The following is a 16,912-nucleotide window of genomic DNA, read 5'->3' on the forward strand; positions in this document are numbered from 1 at the left end:
GGGGGGGGTCTCTGGTGTCGCTCTCAGGTGGTGCTGTTGGGGGGGGTCTCTGGTGTCACTCTCGAGTGATGCTGCTGGGGGGGTCTCTGGTTTTGCTCTCGGTTCGCACTGCTGGGGGGGGTCTGTGGCTCCCCTCTCGGGTTGCGCTGCTGGGGGGGGTCTCTGGTGCCGATCTCGGGTGATGCTGCTGCGGCGGGGTCTCTGACGCCGCTTTCGGGTGATGCTGCTGGGGGGGGGTCTTTGGCGCCGCTTTCGGGTGATGCTGCTGCGGGGGGGTCTCTGGCTCCGCTCTCGGGTCGCACTGCTGGGGCAGGGGGTCTCTGGCGCCGCTCTCCGGTCGCGCTGCTGGGGGGGGTCTCTGTTGCCGCTCTCGGGTCGCACTGCGGGGGGGGGTCTCTGGCTTCGCTCTGGGGTCGCTCTGCTGGGGGGGAGACTCTGGCACCGATATCAGGTGATGCTGCTGGGGGTGTCTCTGGCGCCACTCTCGGGTGACGTTGTTTGGTGGGGGGCTATCTGGTGCCGCTCTTGAATCATCCTGCTGGGGGGGTGGTCTGCGTCCTACCAGCCTCCCTTCTTCCTTCCTTCCTTACCCACACACCTTCCTCGCACACCCCTCTCTCGCCAGGTCTGCGTCCTACGAGCCTCCCTTCTTCCTTCCTTCCTAACCCACACACCCTTCTCGCACACCCCTATCTCGCCAGGTCTGCGTCCTACCAGCCTCCCTTCTTCCTTCCTTGCTAACCCACACACCCTTCTCGCACACCCCTATCTCGCCAGGTCTGCGTCCTACCAGCCTTCCTTCTTCCTTCCTTCCTAACCCACACACCCTCCTCGCACACCCCTCTGTCACCAGGTCTGCATCCTACCAGCCTCCCTTCTTCCTTCCTTCCTTCCTAACCCACACACCCTCCTCGCACACCCCTCCCTCGCCAGGTCTGCGACCTACCAGCCTCCCTTCTTCCTTTCTTCCTAACCCACACACCCCTGTCTCACCGGGCCTGGGACCTGTCAGCCTCTTATTCTTTCTTTCACGCCCTCAAGTTGCACTCCTACCTCCTCACTCCTCCTCCTTCCCAGCACTGCCAGCCTGCCATATCGTTCCCTAATCTGCTCCCTGCAATGGTTATCCCTCCATTCATGGGATCCCTTAACCCCCAGCTCTCCCTAATTCCAATTATTGTTCCCCATGAACTTGCTGAGTTGGCTTTGCCTGCCACCCTGGGGTCCTCAAACACTCCTCCATGCTCTCCTCCATCTCTGGAGCCTCTAAATCCCCCAAACTCTGTGCCCCTGGGATCCTTAGATCTCTCCCCTCCACAGTGCAGCCCCCAATACCATGTATTCAAAACAGTCATACTTACGTAGAGACCAAAATAGGAAATGAACTTCTCCACTGATCACCCCTTTGAGACTCTATTCTTCGCAGTGCTGCTGTCTCCCTCCACAGGACATGGGAAGGTCTGCTGGGTGAACATCTCCACAGATGTGGTCTTGGGAGCCTTCAAAAAAGTAGGGGACAACTGACGGTTTCATCACAGGCCATGAGCTTCCTTTTGGGTACGAATAATTCTGCTGGGTCTGCTCTGTAAGGAAACTATTTGGATGTTGGCTCAAAGCGCTCTTCTCCACTCGTATTTCTGCAGTGCCAGTGGGAGGGTAGAAGCCAGAGGCATACTTTATATGTGAGAAGCGGTTACGTGACATTACGGACTGAGATGCCAACGTGTTCACTTTTCCTAAAGTGCTGGATTCAGAACCAGGGGAAAAAGTCAACTATTGGAGACTCCTCCAGTTCTGCGATGAACAGAGAGAGAAAACGAGACTATGAGCAAAATTACTGCAAGTCAAGAGCTGTTCCAGGTGAGCATCTCCATGGGTTAAGGGCTCAGGAGCTAACAGGAATTCTGCAGGTACGCCAGTCACGCCAGGGAGAGCGGTGGTGTGTCCTGGCTGTGTCCTGGCTGACTGACTCAGTGTCCTTGTAGTGGGCCAGATACAGAGGGCAGAGGGGGGGAAAGGGCTAAAGGATAGAATTCCCGCAGTTAGGGACTGTAGTGAGTGGGAGCTCACGCTGGGTTTTTATTGTTCCGCGCTTGCAGAGGAATCAGTGCAGGGCCATGGCCAGAGAAGAAACCGTCCGAGATGGACTTGAGTTTCCTGGGCGTGATTCTCGGGACACGTGAAGGGTCTTCAGCCTTCGGCCTTCCCATGGCTCTGTGTGAGTAAGAGGTGCGTGCTTTGAAATCTTCAAGCGTCCTGGCAGTAGGTTTCTTCTGAGGCAGAGAGCTTCCTGCTGGGGCACGGAGCCTGGTGGCTTGGGGACTGGTGAAGGGGCAGTAGGCGGTTCAACAACTTTAAACTAGCTTCGACGGGGGCAGGTGAGCAAAGCCCACAGGTAAGTGCTGCATGTGCGGGACTGGGAGATGGGTTGGAAATGGGGGGGACTACGGCCTATAATGGCAAGGAGAAAGGAGGGTCAGGGCACAACAGGGAGGCAAGATCAAATCAGTATCTTAGATGCCTATATACAAATGCGAGAAGTATGGGTAATAAGCAGGAAGAACTGGAATTGCTAACCAATAAATACAACTATGATATCATTGGTATTACAGAAACCTGGTGGGATGGGACACATGATTGGAATGTTGGTATGGAAGGGTACGGCTTGCTCAGGAAGGACAGACAGGGAAAAAAGGGAGGAGGGGTTGCCTTGTATATTAAAAATGTACACACTTGGACTGAAGTGGAGATGAACGTAGGAGATAGCCGTGTAGAGAGTCTCTGGGTTAAGCTAAAAGGAGTAAAAAACGAGGGTGATATCATGCTAGGAGTCTACTACAGGCCACCTAGCCAGGTGGAAGAGGTGGATGAGGCCTTTTTTAAACAATTAACAAAACTATCCAAAGCCCAAGATTTGGTGGTGATGGGGGACTTCAACTATCCAGACATATGTTGGGAAACTAACACAGCGAGGCACAGGCTATCCAATAAGTTTCTGGACTGCATTGGAGACAACTTTCTGTTTCAGAAGGTTGAAAAAGCTACCAGAGGAGAAGCTGTTCTGGATTTGGTTTTAACAAATAGGGAGGAACTAGTTGAGAACTTGAAAGTGGAAGACAGTATAGGGGACAGTGATCACGAAATAATAGAGTTCATGATCTTAAGGAAAGGTAGAAGGGAGACCAGCACAATTGAGGTAATGGATTTCAGGAAGGCAGATTTTGATAAGCTCAGAGAACTTGTAGGTAAGGTCCCATGGGAAGCAAGACTGAAGGGAAAAACAACTGAGGAGAGTTGGAAGTATTTCAAAGGGACGTTGTTAAGGGCCCAAAAGCAAACAATTCCGCTGTGTAGGAAAGATAGAAAATATGGCAAAAGACCAGCTTGGCTTAACAAGGAGATCTTGAATGATCTCAAAATAAAAAAGGAGTCATATAAAAAATGGAAACTAGGACAACTAACAAAGGATGAATATAAGCAAGCAACACGGGAATGCAGGGGCAAGATTAGAAAGGCAAAGGCACAAAATGAGATCAAACTAGCTACAGGCATAAAGGGAAACAAGAAGACCTTTTATAAATACATTAAAAGCAAGAGGAAGACCAAGGACAGGGTAGGCCCACTGCTTAGTGAGGAGGGAGAAGCAGTAACAGGAAACTTGGAAATGGCGGAGATGCTCAATGACTTCTTTGTTTCGGTCTTCACCGAGAAGTCTGGAAGAGTGCCTAACGTAGTGAATACAAGCAGAGAGAGGGTAAGTTTAGAAGATAGGATACACAAAGAACAAGTTAAAAATCACTTAGGAAAGTTAGATGTCAGCAAGTCACCAGGTCCTGATGAAATGCATCCCAGGATACTCAAGGAGCTGATAGAGGAGGTATCTGAGCCTTTAGCTATGATCTTTGAAAAATCATGGCAGACAGGGGAGATTCCAGAAGACTGGAAAAGGGCAAATATTGTACCCATCTATAAAAAGGGGAATAAGAACAACCCAGGAAACTACAGACCGGTCAGTTTAACGTCTGTCCCAGGGAAGATAATGGAGCAGGTAATTAAGGAAATCATATGCAAACACTTGGAAGGTAATAAAGTGATAGGGAATAGCCAGCATGGGTTTGTGAAGAACAAGTCATGCCAAACTAATCTGATAGCTTTCTTTGATAAGATAACGAGCCTTGTGGATAAGGGAGAAGCGGTGGATGTCATATACCTAGACTTTAGTAAGGCATTTGATACGGTCTCGCATGATATTCTTATTGATAAACTAGGCAAATATAACTTAGATAGGGCCACGATAAGGTGGGTGCATAATTGGCTGGATAACCGTAGTCAGAGAGTTGTTGTTAACGGTTCTAAATCCTGCTGGAAAGGGATAGCAAGTGGAGTTCCTCAAGGGTCTGTTTTGGGACCCGTACTGTTCAATATCTTCATCAATGATGTAGATATTGGGATAGAGAGTACGCTTATTAAGTTTGCAGATGATACCAAACTGGGTGGGGTTGCAACTTCTTTGGAGGATAGGGACATAATTCAAAATGACCTTAGAAAGTTAGAGAAATGGTCAGAGGTAAACAGGATGAGGTTTAATAAAGAGAAATGCAAAGTGCTCCACTTAGGAAGGAACAATCAGTTCCATACATACAAGATGGGAAGCGACTGTCTAGGAAGGAGCATGGCGGAAAGGGATCTAGGGGTCATAGTGGACCACAAGTTGAATATGAGTCAACAGTGTGATGCTGTTGCAAAAAAAGCAAATATGATTCTAGGTTGTATCAACAGGTGTGTTGTAAGCAAAACTCGTGAAGTCATTCTGCCGCTCTACTCTGCACTAGTTAGGCCTCAGCTGGAGTACTGTGTCCAGTTCTGGGCGCCACATTTCAAGAAAGATGTGGAGAAATTGGAAAGGGTACAGAGAAGAGCGACAAGAATGATTAAAGGTTTAGAGAACATGACCTATGAAGCCAGGCTTCATGAACTGGGCTTGTTTAGTTTGGAAAAAAGAAGATTAAGGGGGGACATGATAGCGGTTTTCAAATATCTAAAAGGGTGTCACAAGGAGGAAGGAGAAAATTTGTTCCTCTTGGTTTCTGAGGACAGGACAAGGAGTAATGGGCTTAAAGTGCAGCAGGGGAGGTTTAGATTGGACATTAGGAAAAAATTCCTAACTGTCAGGGTGGTCAAATATTGGAATAAATTGCCAAGGGAGGTGGTGGAATCTCCCTCTCTGGAGATATTTAAGAACAGGTTAGATAGACATCTGTCAGGGATGGTGTAGACAGAGCTTGGTCTGCCTTGAGGGCGGGGGGCTGGACTCGATGACCTCTCGAGGTCCCTTCCAGTCCTATTATTCTATGATTCTATGATTCTATAACAGCGCGTGGATAGAGATTCAAGGCCTCCTTTCTCTCCGCGGTCCTGTAGTGGCAGCGGGAGGGGGTGGCCGATGGTGGGAGGCTGCGGTGCGATGGTGGGAGGAGAAGCGATGCCGCGTCCTTGTGGACTGAAACGCTAAGTTGTTTGGTTGGTTTTCCCCCTCTGCTGTGTTCGGTAGCGAGCGATAAGAAGTCAACCCTCCCGGTGTCCTCCCGTCTGGGGATGGAACGGAAACGAGAACAGCGAGCTCGGGAGCTTGGTCGAAGCGAGGCGAGAACCATCCGTCTGGGAGCGGAGCAGCCGTCGCTGTCACGGAGATAAGTGTCGGGTCTGGAAATCTCTCGGCTTACGGCCCACTCGGGTCTAGGAAGGGAAGTCACGTTTGCTTAGACAGCGAGTCCGAGCGGAGGTTCTCGAGGAGGAAGACGCTCTCGGATTGTGTTGCTGGGTGGGGGGGTCTCTGGCGCAGCTCTCCGGGCACTGCTGGGGGGGAGGGTCTCTGGCTCCGCTCTCGGGTGATGCTGCTGGGGGGGGTCTCTGGCTCCGCTCTCGGGTGACGCTGCTGGGGGGGGGTCTCTGCCGCCGCTCTCAGGTCGCGCTGCTGGGGGGGGTCTCTGCCGCCGCTCTCAGGTCGCGCTGCTGGGGGGGGTCTCTGTCGCATCTCTCGGGTCGCGCTGCTGGGGGGAGTCTCTGGCGCCGCTCTGGGGTTGCTCTGCTGGGGGGTTGTCTCTGGCGCCGCATTTGGGTGACGCTGCTGGGGGTGGGTGTATGGCGCCGCTTTCGGGTCCCGCAGTTGGGGGGGGGGGTCATCTGGCGCCGCTATCCGATTGTGTTGCTGGGGGGGGCTCTCTGGCGCCGCTCTCGGGTCGTGCTGTTGGGGGGTCTCTCCCGCCGCTCTCGGGTCGCGCTGCTGGGGGGGGGGTCTCTGCCGCATCTCTCGGGTCACGCTGCTGGGAGGGTCTCTGGCTCCGCTCTCGAGTGATGCTCCTGGGGGGGGGAGGGTCATTGGCCCCGCTCTCGGGTCGCACTGCTTGGGAGGTCTCTGGCGCCTCTTTTGGGTGATGCTGCTGGGGGGTGGTCTCTGGCACCGCTCTCGGGTCGACCTGCTGGGGCGGGGTCTCTGGCGCTGCTCTCGGGTGACGCTGCTGGGGGGGTGTCTCTGGCGCCGCATTCAGGTGAGGCTGCTGGGGGGGTGTCTGGTGCCGCTCTCGGGTGATGTGACTGAGGGAGGTCTCTGGCGCCTCTCTCTGGTCGCGCTGCTCGGGGGGGGGCGTCTCTGGCGCCACTCTCGTTTCGTGCTGCTGGGGGGGGCGTGTCTGGCGCCGCTCTCGGATCGCGCTGCTGGGGGGGGTCTTTGGTGTCGCTGTCAGGTGGTGCTGTTGGGGGGGGTCTCTGGTGTCACTCTCGAGTGATGCTGCTGGGGGGGTCTCTGGTTTTGCTCTCGGTTCGCACTGCTGGGGGGGGTCTGTGGCTCCCCTCTCGGGTTGCGCTGCTGGGGGGGGTCTCTGGTGCCGATCTCGGGTGATGCTGCTGCGGCGGGGTCTCTGACGCCGCTTTCGAGTGATGCTGCTGGGGGGGGGGTCTCTGGCGCCGCTTTCGGGTGATTCTGCTGCGGGGGGGTCTCTGGCTCCGCTCTCGGGTCGCACTGCTGGGGCAGGGGGTCTCTGGCGCCGCTCTCCGGTCGCGCTGCTGGGGGGGGGTCTCTGTTGCCGCTCTCGGGTCGCACTGCGGGGGGGGGTCTCTGGCTTCGCTCTGGGGTCGCTCTGCTGGGGGGGAGACTCTGGCACCGATATCAGGTGATGCTGCTGGGGGTGTCTCTGGCGCCACTCTCGGGTGACGTTGTTTGGTGGGGGGCTATCTGGTGCCGCTCTTGAATCATCCTGCTGGGGGGGTGGTCTGCGTCCTACCAGCCTCCCTTCTTCCTTCCTTCCTTACCCACACACCTTCCTCGCACACCCCTCTCTCGCCAGGTCTGCGTCCTACGAGCCTCCCTTCTTCCTTCCTTCCTAACCCACACACCCTTCTCGCACACCCCTATCTCGCCAGGTCTGCGTCCTACCAGCCTCCCTTCTTCCTTCCTTCCTAACCCACACACCCTTCTCGCACACCCCTATCTCGCCAGGTCTGCGTCCTACCAGCCTTCCTTCTTCCTTCCTTCCTAACCCACACACCCTCCTCACACACCCCTCTGTCACCAGGTCTGCATCCTACCAGCCTCCCTTCTTCCTTCCTTCCTTCCTAACCCACACACCCTCCTCGCACACCCCTCTGTCACCAGGTCTGCATCCTACCAGCCTCCCTTCTTCCTTCCTTCCTTCCTAACCCACACACCCTCCTCGCACACCCCTCCCTCGCCAGGTCTGCGACCTACCAGCCTCCCTTCTTCCTTTCTTCCTAACCCACACACCCCTGTCTCACCGGGCCTGGGACCTGTCAGCCTCTTATTCTTTCTTTCACGCCCTCACGTTGCACTCCTACCTCCTCACTCCTCCTCCTTCCCAGCACTGCCAGCCTGCCATATCGTTCCCTAATCTGCTCCCTGCAATGGTTATCCCTCCATTCATGGGATCCCTTAACCCCCAGCTCTCCCTAATTCCAATTATTGTTCCCCATGTTGCATAAATTGCAAGGTTTCGTCCCCTTGGAGGCTAGTCTGATTTACCCCAAGAAGAGAGTCACACTTTCAGGCTGGGTCCAACTCAAGTTTATTGGTTGCAACCACGGTACGGCTAAGGAACTCAATGTTCAAATCAGAGCCGACCCCCAACATCTCATATGCAGGGGTTTTTATAGGGTTAACATCCTTCCTGGTTTAGGTGCCTTAACATGATAGGTTACTTCATTTTTGACGTTTAGCATTCCTATAGGTCAGGTTAATTTTCCAAACGAGGTTAAATACAGTGCCTACTTGCTGACTTTGCGGTTACAGCTGTATTACATTCATTCACTCTTGCTGAACAATGGGCAAGCCATACTTCCCTTTTCCCTTTCCTGCTTGAGCCGGTCACAAGTTTAAAGGATGTGGAATCTATCCATATCTCTACTTAACAGAAGACTGGTTTCACCTCCCCTCATCTCCTTATTATAAGTTATTACCTGTGACAGGCCTTGACCTTTGTCATGTCTTACTCCTATACAAATAGCAAATATATCTAAGCATTAGCAATGTATGTATATTGTATGTGCCCCTCATAGGGGAATCAATGGCTCCGGGGGATTTGACTTCCCTTTTACACATCACCCATGAACTTGCTGAGTTGGCTTTGCCTGCCACCCTGGGGTCCTCAAACACTCCTCCATGCTCTCCTCCATCTCTGGAGCCTCTAAATCCCCCAAACTCTGTGCCCCTGGGATCCTTAGATCTCTCCCCTCCACAGTGCAGCCCCCAATACCATGTATTCAAAACAGTCATACTTACGTAGAGACCAAAATAGGAAATGAACTTCTCCACTGATCACCCCTTTGAGACTCTATTCTTCGCAGTGCTGCTGTCTCCCTCCACAGGACATGGGAAGGTCTGCTGGGTGAACATCTCCACAGATGTGGTCTTGGGAGCCTTCAAAAAAGTAGGGGACAACTGACGGTTTCATCACAGGCCATGAGCTTCCTTTTGGGTACGAATAATTCTGCTGGGTCTGCTCTGTAAGGAAACTATTTGGATGTTGGCTCAAAGCGCTCTTCTCCACTCGTATTTCTGCAGTGCCAGTGGGAGGGTAGAAGCCAGAGGCATACTTTATATGTGAGAAGCGGTTACGTGACATTACGGACTGAGATGCCAACGTGTTCACTTTTCCTAAAGTGCTGGATTCAGAACCAGGGGAAAAAGTCAACTATTGGAGACTCCTCCAGTTCTGCGATGAACAGAGAGAGAAAACGAGACTATGAGCAAAATTACTGCAAGTCAAGAGCTGTTCCAGGTGAGCATCTCCATGGGTTAAGGGCTCAGGAGCTAACAGGAATTCTGCAGGTACGCCAGTCACGCCAGGGAGAGCGGTGGTGTGTCCTGGCTGTGTCCTGGCTGACTGACTCAGTGTCCTTGTAGTGGGCCAGATACAGAGGGCAGAGGGGGGGAAAGGGCTAAAGGATAGAATTCCCGCAGTTAGGGACTGTAGTGAGTGGGAGCTCACGCTGGGTTTTTATTGTTCCGCGCTTGCAGAGGAATCAGTGCAGGGCCATGGCCAGAGAAGAAACCGTCCGAGATGGACTTGAGCTTCCTGGGCGTGATTCTCGGGACACGTGAAGGGTCTTCAGCCTTCGGCCTTCCCATGGCTCTGTGTGAGTAAGAGATGCGTGCTTTGAAATCTTCAAGCGTCCTGGCAGTAGGTTTCTTCTGAGGCAGAGAGCTTCCTGCTGGGGCACGGAGCCTGGTGGCTTGGGGACTGGTGAAGGGGCAGTAGGCGGTTCAACAGCGCGTGGATAGAGATTCAAGGCCTCCTTTCTCTCCGCGGTCCTGTAGTGGCAGCGGGAGGGGGTGGCCGATGGTGGGAGGCTGCGGTGCGATGGTGGGAGGAGAAGCGATGCCGCGTCCTTGTGGACTGAAACGCTAAGTTGTTTGGTTGGTTTTCCCCCTCTGCTGTGTTCGGTAGCGAGCGATAAGAAGTCAACCCTCCCGGTGTCCTCCCGTCTGGGGATGGAACGGAAACGAGAACAGCGAGCTCGGGAGCTTGGTCGAAGCGAGGCGAGAACCATCCGTCTGGGAGCGGAGCAGCCGTCGCTGTCACGGAGATAAGTGTCGGGTCTGGAAATCTCTCGGCTTACGGCCCACTCGGGTCTAGGAAGGGAAGTCACGTTTGCTTAGACAGCGAGTCCGAGCGGAGGTTCTCGAGGAGGAAGACGCTCTCGGATTGTGTTGCTGGGTGGGGGGGTCTCTGGCGCAGCTCTCCGGGCACTGCTGGGGGGGAGGGTCTCTGGCTCCGCTCTCGGGTGATGCTGCCGGGGGGGGTCTCTGGCTCCGCTCTCGGGTGACGCTGCTGGGGGGGGTCTCTGCCGCCACTCTCAGGTCGTGCTGCTGGGGGGGGTCTCTGCCGCCGCTCTCAGGTCGCGCTGCTGGGGGGGGTCTCTGTCGCATCTCTCGGGTCGCGCTGCTGGGGGGAGTCTCTGGCGCCGCTCTGGGGTTGCTCTGCTGGGGGGTTGTCTCTGGCGCCGCATTTGGGTGACGCTGCTGGGGGTGGGTGTTTGGCGCCGCTTTCGGGTCCCGCAGCTGGGGGGGGGGGTCATCTGGCGCCGCTATCCGATTGTGTTGCTGGGGGGGGCTCTCTGGCGCCGCTCTCGGGTCGTGCTGTTGGGGGGTCTCTCCCGCCGCTCTTGGGTCGCGCTGCTGGGGGGGGGTCTCTGCCGCATCTCTCGGGTCACGCTGCTGGGAGGGTCTCTGGCTCCGCTCTCGAGTGATGCTCCTGGGGGGGGGAGGGTCATTGGCCCCGCTCTCGGGTCGCACTGCTTGGGAGGTCTCTGGCGCCTCTTTTGGGTGATGCTGCTGGGGGGTGGTCTCTGGCACCGCTCTCGGGTCGACCTGCTGGGGCGGGGTCTCTGGCGCTGCTCTCGGGTGACGCTGCTGGGGGGGTGTCTCTGGCGCCGCATTCAGGTGAGGCTGCTGGGGGGGGTGTCTGGCGCCGCTCTCGGGTGATGTGACTGAGGGAGGTCTCTGGCGCCTCTCTTTGGTCGCGCTGCTCGGGGGGGGGCGTCTCTGGCGCCACTCTCGTTTCGTGCTGCTGGGGGGGGCGTGTCTGGCGCCGCTCTCGGATCGCGCTGCTGGGGGGGGTCTCTGGTGTCGCTCTCAGGTGGTGCTGTTGGGGGGGGTCTCTGGTGTCACTCTCGAGTGATGCTGCTGGGGGGGTCTCTGGTTTTGCTCTCGGTTCGCACTGCTGGGGGGGGGTCTGTGGCTCCCCTCTCGGGTTGCGCTGCTGGGGGGGGTCTCTGGTGCCGATCTCGGGTGATGCTGCTGCGGCGGGGTCTCTGACGCCGCTTTCGGGTGATGCTGCTGGGGGGGAGTCTTTGGCGCCGCTTTCGGGTGATGCTGCTGCGGGGGGGTCTCTGGCTCCGCTCTCGGGTCGCACTGCTGGGGCAGGGGGTCTCTGGCGCCGCTCTCCGATCGCGCTGCTGGGGGGGGGGGGGCTCTGTTGCCGCTCTCGGGTCGCACTGCGGGGGGGGTCTCTGGTGCCGCTCTCGGGTCGCACTGTTGGGAGGGGGTCTCTGGCTTCGCTCTGGGGTCGCTCTGCTGGGGGGGAGACTCTGGCACCGATATCAGGTGATGCTGCTGGGGGTGTCTCTGGCGCCACTCTCGGGTGACGTTGTTTGGTGGGGGGCTATCTGGTGCCGCTCTTGAATCATCCTGCTGGGGGGGTGGTCTGCGTCCTACCAGCCTCCCTTCTTCCTTCCTTCCTTACCCACACACCTTCCTCGCACACCCCTCTCTCGCCAGGTCTGCGTCCTACCAGCCTCCCTTCTTCCTTCCTGCCTTACCCACACACCTTCCTCGCACACCCCTCTCTCGCCAGGTCTGCGTCCTACCAGCCTCCCTTCTTCCTTCCTTCCCATCCCACACACCCTCCTCGCACACCCCTCTCTCACCAGGTCTGCGACTCACCAGCCTCCCTTCTTCCTTCCTTCCCAACCCACACACCCCTCTCTCACCAGGTCTGCGACCGACCAGCCTCCCTTCTTCCTTCCTTTCCAACCCTCACACCCCTCTCTCGCCAGGTCTGCGACCTACCAGCCTCGCTTCTTCCTTCCTTCCTTACCCACACACCCTCCTCGCACACCCCTCTCTCGCCACGTCTGCGACCTACCTGCCTCCCTTCTTCCTTCCTTCCCACCCCACACACTCTCCTCGTAAATCCCTCTCTCTAGCCAGGTCTGCGTCCTACCAGCCTCCCTTTTTCCTTCCTTCCTAACCCACACACCCTCCTCGCACACCCCTATCTCGCCAGGTCTGCGTCCTACCAGCCTCCCTTCTTCCTTCCTTCCTAACCCGCACACCCCTATCTCGCCAGGTCTGCGTCCTACCAGCCTCCCATCTTCCTTTCTTCGTAGCCCACACACCCTCTTCGCACATCCCTATCTTGCCAGGTCTGCGTCCTACCTGCCTCCCTTCTTCCTTCCTTTCCAACCCTCACACCCCTCTCTCGCCAGGTCTGCGACCTACCAGCCCCCCTTCTTCCTTCCTTCCTTACCCACACACCCTCCTCGCACACCCCTATCTCGCCAGGTCTGCGACCTACCTGCCTCCCTTCTTCCTTCCTTCCCACCCCACACACCCTCCTCGCACACCCCTCTTTCGCCAGGTCTGCGTCCTACCAGCCTCTCTTCTTCCTTCCTTCCCACCCCACACACCCTCCTCGTAAATCCCTCTCTCGCCAGGTCTGCGTTCTACCAGCCTCCCTTCTTCCTTCCTTCCTAACCCACACACCCTTCTCGCACACCCCTATCTCGCCAGGTCTGCGTCCTACCAGCCTCCCGTCTTCCTTCCTTCCTAACCCACACACCCTCCTCGCACACCCCTCTGTCACCAGGTCTGCATCCTACCAGCCTCCCTTCTTCCTTCCTTCCTTCCTAACCCACACACCCTCCTCGCACACCCCTCCCTCGCCAGGTCTGCGACCTACCAGCCTCCCTTCTTCCTTTCTTCCTAACCCACACACCCCTGTCTCACCGGGCCTGGGACCTGTCAGCCTCTTATTCTTTCTTTCACGCCCTCACGTTGCACTCCTACCTCCTCACTCCTCCTCCTTCCCAGCACTGCCAGCCTGCCATATCGTTCCCTAATCTGCTCCCTGCAATGGTTATCCCTCCATTCATGGGATCCCTTAACCCCCAGCTCTCCCTAATTCCAATTATTGTTCCCCATGAACTTGCTGAGTTGGCTTTGCCTGCCACCCTGGGGTCCTCAAACACTCCTCCATGCTCTCCTCCATCTCTGGAGCCTCTAAATCCCCCAAACTCTGTGCCCCTGGGATCCTTAGATCTCTCCCCTCCACAGTGCAGCCCCCAATACTATGTATTCAAAACAGTCATACTTACGTAGAGACCAAAATAGGAAATGAACTTCTCCACTGATCACCCCTTTGAGACTCTATTCTTCGCAGTGCTGCTGTCTCCCTCCACAGGACATGGGAAGGTCTGCTGGGTGAACATCTCCACAGATGTGGTCTTGGGAGCCTTCAAAAAAGTAGGGGACAACTGACGGTTTCATCACAGGCCATGAGCTTCCTTTTGGGTACGAATAATTCTGCTGGGTCTGCTCTGTAAGGAAACTATTTGGATGTTGGCTCAAAGCGCTCTTCTCCACTCGTATTTCTGCAGTGCCAGTGGGAGGGTAGAAGCCAGAGGCATACTTTATATGTGAGAAGCGGTTACGTGACATTACGGACTGAGATGCCAACGTGTTCACTTTTCCTAAAGTGCTGGATTCAGAACCAGGGGAAAAAGTCAACTATTGGAGACTCCTCCAGTTCTGCGATGAACAGAGAGAGAAAACGAGACTATGAGCAAAATTACTGCAAGTCAAGAGCTGTTCCAGGTGAGCATCTCCATGGGTTAAGGGCTCAGGAGCTAACAGGAATTCTGCAGGTACGCCAGTCACGCCAGGGAGAGCGGTGGTGTGTCCTGGCTGTGTCCTGGCTGACTGACTCAGTGTCCTTGTAGTGGGCCAGATACAGAGGGCAGAGGGGGGGAAAGGGCTAAAGGATAGAATTCCCGCAGTTAGGGACTGTAGTGAGTGGGAGCTCACGCTGGGTTTTTATTGTTCCGCGCTTGCAGAGGAATCAGTGCAGGGCCATGGCCAGAGAAGAAACCGTCCGAGATGGACTTGAGCTTCCTGGGCGTGATTCTCGGGACACGTGAAGGGTCTTCAGCCTTTGGCCTTCCCATGGCTCTGTGTGAGTAAGAGATGCGTGCTTTGAAATCTTCAAGCGTCCTGGCAGTAGGTTTCTTCTGAGGCAGAGAGCTTCCTGCTGGGGCACGGAGCCTGGTGGCTTGGGGACTGGTGAAGGGGCAGTAGGCGGTTCAACAGCGCGTGGATAGAGATTCAAGGCCTCCTTTCTCTCCGCGGTCCTGTAGTGGCAGCGGGAGGGGGTGGCCGATGGTGGGAGGCTGCGGTGCGATGGTGGGAGGAGAAGCGATGCCGCGTCCTTGTGGACTGAAACGCTAAGTTGTTTGGTTGGTTTTCCCCCTCTGCTGTGTTCGGTAGCGAGCGATAAGAAGTCAACCCTCCCGGTGTCCTCCCGTCTGGGGATGGAACGGAAACGAGAACAGCGAGCTCGGGAGCTTGGTCGAAGCGAGGCGAGAACCATCCGTCTGGGAGCGGAGCAGCCGTCGCTGTCACGGAGATAAGTGTCGGGTCTGGAAATCTCTCGGCTTACGGCCCACTCGGGTCTAGGAAGGGAAGTCACGTTTGCTTAGACAGCGAGTCCGAGCGGAGGTTCTCGAGGAGGAAGACGCTCTCGGATTGTGTTGCTGGGTGGGGGGGTCTCTGGCGCAGCTCTCCGGGCACTGCTGGGGGGGAGGGTCTCTGGCTCCGCTCTCGGGTGATGCTGCTGGGGGGGGTCTCTGGCTCCGCTCTCGGGTGACGCTGCTGGGGGGGGGTCATCTGGCGCCGCTATCCGATTGTGTTGCTGGGGGGGCTCTCTGGCGCCGCTCTCGGGTCGTGCTGTTGGGGGGTCTCTCCCGCCGCTCTCGGGTCACGCTGCTGGGGGGGGGTCTCTGCCGCATCTCTCGGGTCACGCTGCTGGGAGGGTCTCTGGCTCCGCTCTCGAGTGATGCTCCTGGGGGGGGGAGGGTCATTGGCCCCGCTCTCGGGTCGCACTGCTTGGGAGGTCTCTGGCGCCTCTTTTGGGTGATGCTGCTGGGGGGGTCTCTGGCACCGCTCTCCGGTCGCGCTCCTGGGGGGGTGTCACGTTGCTGAATTGGAGGGAAGCAGCCAGATCGCTGCTGCACCCCTGGGTGGGGGTGTTGGCCCCAGAAATTGGTATGGGGGGATTGAATGGGGATTGAATTGTTTGTTGATCTTATGTACGCTATTTATGTGAATGTATAATGTCTGTGTGTGTAGGTAGGAATCTGTAATATGTGTGGAAGCTGAATATTTCTGTGAATGTGGTTGAGCATTGCTATGGACAGGCTGGGTAGCAAAGCCCTGTGGAACAATGGCCCTTGATGGCCCAAAGACACACCTAAAGCAGGAGGGCGGAGACCCATGGGCTGCCAGCAGAGATTGGCCTCTGACCAGGTGACTTGCTGCAGACTAGAAGAGGCCAGGAAGGAGTATAAAGAGGCCATGTGGTCGATGCCATTTGGTTCTCAGCTCAGCACTTCATCCCAGAGGCAGCACTGCAGGGATTGAAGAGCCCGGAAGACCTGGGAACCCATCCTGATCGTAGGATGTGCAATAAGGACGTTTAACCAGCAGCTGCAACATCTCTGCTAGCGCCTGCATGTAACGAGATTCGGTGCATGTAACGTACTGTACTTTAGTAACCTTACTCTCAGGCTTTTCTTTCTTGTGTTAATAAACCTTTAGATATAGATTCTAAAGGATTGGCCCAGCGTGATTTGTGGGTAAGGTCCAGAGGGTAAATTGACCAGGGATCTGTGGCTGGTTTCTTGGAACCGGACAGAACTTGTTCGGGGTAGGTGGGATTGGGTGCTAGGACCCCCCACCTGTGTATAGGCCCGGGGCCATCTGGGGCACGGATATTGCTGGGGTGTCGGAGGGGTTTTGCTCGGGAGGCTTCAGGCAGGCTGCTGAAGCGCTCTGTGAGACTGGTTTGTGGCCTGTTTGGAGAGGTCGCCAGTCAGGGGGACTGTAAAGAGCCCCGGATTTGAGCAATTCGCCCTGAGCGGACGCCCTAAGCTGTGCCCAGACACGGCCCGGTCCGTCACAGTGGCGTAGTCGGCAGGATCCACAGATCTTGGTCAATTGAGCTTTGGGATCAGGACCCCACGCTGTCTAAATTTGATTTTTGGTGTTGAGAGTTTGGTTGATTAAAGAGCCGCTGCGATGATCCCGGAATTATATGAGAGTCTGAGCAAAAGTGCTCTGAAGGATTTGTGCTTGGGGAGAGGCATTGCCTTTAGGAAAAGGGCCTCTAAACTAGATCTGGTAGTGTTGTTATTAACCAGAGATGTGGATGAAAAGGAGCAGAAGCAAGCCAAGGAGGCTGCTGAAAGAAGGCGGAAGGCAGATGAAGAAATTGCTAAGGGAAAGCAGGAGATGGATCTGGAACTTGAGATGAGAAAAGCAGAACATGCAGAGAGAATGGCAGAGCATGCAAAGAAGATGGCCCTAGCCAAGGAGGAAAATGCTAGACTTGACCTCCAGCTTAAGAGACTTAAAGAACAAGAGAGACTGTATTCTCCTGAAGGTTCAATGTATAACTCTGTGGGTATGGGGTGTGCTTATGATATGGCAGACGTATTTTGCCCAGCTGATGTGATGACCCAACCCCAAAGCATGTGTGAATGCAAACCTTTTGTGTTACCTGTAGCTAACAGGGAGGTTTGGGAAGGGGGTGCATGTGGGTATGAAAAGTTTCCTGGAGCTGGT

At 55.8% G+C, this 16,912-nt stretch overlaps 2 long non-coding RNA genes across 2 annotated transcripts; both read left to right on the top strand.

The window, feature by feature from the left end:
* Nucleotides 1–8,619: 8,619 nt before the first annotated feature.
* Nucleotides 8,620–9,759, top strand: LOC142825947 (uncharacterized). The gene is made up of 3 exons (XR_012900256.2): nt 8,620–8,987; nt 9,074–9,290; nt 9,530–9,759. It is a non-coding gene; the product is annotated as an uncharacterized LOC142825947 (long non-coding RNA).
* A 2,696-nt stretch (nt 9,760–12,455) lies between these two features.
* On the top strand, nt 12,456–14,220 carry LOC149521413 (uncharacterized). The gene is made up of 3 exons (XR_016347976.1): nt 12,456–13,585; nt 13,672–13,888; nt 14,128–14,220. It is a non-coding gene; the product is annotated as an uncharacterized LOC149521413 (long non-coding RNA).
* The last annotated feature ends 2,692 nt before the right edge of the window (nt 14,221–16,912 follow it).

This window comes from Pelodiscus sinensis, chromosome 27 (assembly GCF_052426305.1).
Source record: "Pelodiscus sinensis isolate ZL-2025 chromosome 27, ASM5242630v1, whole genome shotgun sequence".
NCBI lineage: Eukaryota > Metazoa > Chordata > Testudines > Trionychidae > Pelodiscus > Pelodiscus sinensis.